Source organism: Rhinopithecus bieti, unplaced genomic scaffold, assembly GCF_001698545.2.
Source record: "Rhinopithecus bieti isolate Rb0 unplaced genomic scaffold, ASM169854v2 scaffold_48663, whole genome shotgun sequence".
NCBI classification, from domain to species: domain Eukaryota; kingdom Metazoa; phylum Chordata; class Mammalia; order Primates; family Cercopithecidae; genus Rhinopithecus; species Rhinopithecus bieti.
This window is the reverse complement of record NW_016819092.1, coordinates 3,973-7,743: the sequence shown is the minus strand read 5'-3', so window position 1 is coordinate 7,743 and position 3,771 is coordinate 3,973.

The following is a 3,771-nucleotide window of genomic DNA, read 5'->3' as shown; positions in this document are numbered from 1 at the left end:
GGAAGATCCACTTGACCTGTTGGTATTTACTCGCCATTTTGGGTCCTCTTGGTGAGTAGGCAGACTCCAGCCCTCTCCATTCAGCCAACTGGAACCTCAACCCCAGTCATTTTCTTGTCACTTTTACTCTTGGGAAATCCAGTCCCAATGTGCTCGTCTTTCCTTTGAGAATAATTTTCATTTTCTCCAGTAATTTTAAATTACTTTGTATCTATTCTAGGTATTGTTTGCTCTATCATAGTTAAGACATTAATGTTATTTATGAGTTTATGCACATTAAACTCATGTTTTCTTCATTTCTGTAAAATGACAACTTATTTCTTTGCAAGTATTTACTAACATACTCCTTATTTCCCTCCTTCTGAAAGTGTGATCTATAGAGAGATACCTGTTTCCTCTTCTCATTCCATTTCTTGTGTGCATTATTGTTTCTATTTTTTTCACTTCTAGTTTTCTCTGATGACTAATGAAAATTTTAATAAATATTCTACACCAATACAATGTTTATTGTTTCAGTTGTGTCTCATTCTTGATGAAATTATTTCTAACTGTGTTAATATAATTTACTATTTTCACATCACAATAGCTTCCTAATTCATTTCTATAATTGCCTGTTTTTTCTCTAATGGATTGTTTGATTTTATTCCTCTGGGGTGGGTTTTCTCCCACACACATGATCTTCCATACAGGGTTTCTCCCAGGGCTGACTCAGGAATGAAAACTGATGAGGGCATTCCTGTAGCCGCTCCTGCCCTGCGGTGTCCACACTCCCAAGTTTAGAATCAGTTCCGTGTTACGCCCAGCATGGCGAGGTCCGTGTGACCTTCACACTCAAGTGCCAGATACTCCCGGTCCAACAATGATAAAGCAAGTCTGTGTCGTGCGCACCCGGGAAGGTGGCTCAGTGTTGAGTGCAGCCTGGGTCACTGAGTTATCCCAGGGTCTGTCCACAAACACAAAAGACAGAGAGCCACAGTCTCTAAGGTCCCACAGTTTCCTCCACTTTTTTCCTTGTTCTGAGAGAGAGAGAAAGTGCCATGACTGCTCTGTGGGTTGGACAGATGCCTGTTTCCACCTGCAGGCTGGAACCCAAGCTGAGGTCTTGAGCATCCCCAAGTACTGATAAAGCACTTTAGGTTGTTTCTAGAAATCACTGAAAATTAACCCTTTTGCTAAAATATAGAAACAAGCCCTCCCCTCAACCAAATTCCTGAAACTCTCAGGTTAAACTTCGTAACCCAGTGCCTTCACTCCAGACACCCAATAGGAAAGTCACAGGTGCAAGGATGAGATGACTTTGGTCAAACTCAGACCCTACAGGGCCAGAAAGGCCTGAAGGAGAGGAGGCTCATGCTTCCAGGTCTCAGATAAGAACTGTTTCTAAGGACTTAAAAAAAAAAACCCACAAGAAACACTTCCATGTCCTTCACCCCTCTCCTGCTTTGACAAGGTTTATCACTAGCTATTCTTTAGGACGTCAGGAATTCAGATAAGATGCTCTCGAGAGAACACTTGCCCAGCAATGGCATCTCCTCCAATGGACTGACAGCAACTCTGGCTTTGAACCTCTGGAACCAGGGAACTCTGTTTCTAGGCAGCTTTGTCAGCCTCTCCCTCGTTGCTGATAAGAACTTCCTCTACCTCTCTATGTACAGAGAGCTCTCTCTACAGTGCTTTTCCTCTACTCTCACATCACAGGAATCATCTACACAGAAGAAGACTTCTAGGACCAGACATGTGGGATTTTTTTTTCCCTAGACCCAGTAGCGAACAGCAGCTGGGTGTCCTCTAAGTCAGCTCTGACGCTGTCTACCCAGACACAGTCCCACATCCCACAGATTAAAGGCTAAGTCCCCAAGACTGTCCCCCACACCATTCCCAAGTGCAGACCTCCAGAACTTCTGATCGACTGGCTTCAAGTTGGGGATCCCATGACCCCCTCTTTGGCCTTGAATAATTTGCTGTAGCAGCTCACAGAACTCAGGGAAACACTGACATTTCCTGGTTGAATACAAAGCACACTGCAGAGGATAAAGATGAAGAAACACATAGCAGGAGGCATGAGGGAAGGGGCGCAGGGCTTCCATGCCCTCCCTGGGTGTCACCCTCCAGGAGCTTCCACATGCTCAGACATCCAGAAACTCATGAAACCCAGTCTTCTTGGGCTTTTATGGAAGCTTCATGATGTCAGCATTTCCTCTCACAAGGAACAGGGTGAGACCATCTTCTAGATGGGTCTTAAGAGCCACCATGAGACAGGCAGGGAACATTCGAGTCTTGCCTTGGGCAAGTGAAGGAAGGGCAGGAGGAGGTCAGAGGCCTCCCCTAGGCCCAGCACAGCCGATATTGTAACGAAAGACTGTAACAAGCACTATGGGAGTTATGAACCAGGAACCGCAGGTGAAAACCAGCATATATCCCAACATCACACTTCCCTTCCCGGATGCACTGTGGCTTGCCATGCCATGCACTCCAGATTGTAATCCTTGCTTCTCACTCCCCAATACACTCAAAATCCAGGCAACCCTGGAGCAATGCAACCTTGAATTCCTGGGGTCTCTTATGTGCACACTTTTTTCAAACCAACGGGGATCAGAACTATTGCATTCCTGAGAAGCAAGACTTGCGTATATGAACAGCGGGCTTTTCCTATTTGCAGGTCCAGCAGAGACAATGTCAGGGCTAGAGTACAAGTAAGTTTTGTTACGTGCAGGAGGTACTGAAACGAGTTACCTGTGTATCCCAAGAAACAACTGTACTGAGAGATCATATTCTCTAGGGGTTTATTTTTGTTTTTATTTTTATTTTAGGTTAAAGCTTTGGATAGAACATCCAGTGTCTCCTTGTCCATCTGAAGAACGTGCTGCTATGTGGAAACACATCCTTGAGATCCACAAGGATACGCTGGGCAAGGAGACAAGGACACCCCACCCTATGGAGTCCCCCTAATAAATGCTCTATGCACACCCTGGTGTTCAGTGCTTCTTTCTTTGAAATCCCAGCAGCTCTATCACTGGACGGTTGGGTGCACTCCTTTGATGGAACTCCTCTGGGCTGCTTGGGGTCCACTCGAGCCTCATGTGTGGCTGGAGGACGCAGCCTCCCACCTTGGTCTGGAGCCCTGAGTCCCTCACTGTTATTACAGATCCCGAGGCTCCTCTCCCGGCTCCACTCAGTGGCGGAAACCTCCACCCTAATGAGCCCTTCGTGGTCCCGGGACCCTGTGGCATCTCACCTCTGGCCTCTGTTCTTTCTTGCGGATCCGTCTACACTCGGGGCTTCCACGTGTCTTCTTCTGCTCATGACATTGATGCTCTGCGTATTTCAGAAATGCCTGATGTACGTTTCTCCATTAGGGTCAGATGTGACGTCTTAAGTGGAGACATCAATGACCTTCATAGACTGTGGAGTCCAACACCAAGATCCTCTCATGGCCCAAACACCTCAGGTCTTACCCTGGTCTGGAAATCAGGCAGAAATGAGCCCCTCCCAATGTCCAGGCACCACTGACCCCACAACCACGGTGACGAGTGGGATTCATGACAACAGTCTGCAAAGGAAGGAGCTGAGGCTCAGAGACGGGACACTACAAACCAAGGTCACGTAGGCAGCGGATGACAACCAGTCATCAAATACGTATCAGCTCCCTCCTCAACTCCTCAAATCAAAGCACAAACGTAAGTCATTGCTCCCAAAATGTCGACCAGGAATCGAGGTGCAGAGGGACGGCCAAGGACGCAAGAGGCACCGAGGAGGCAGGAAAGACTCAGA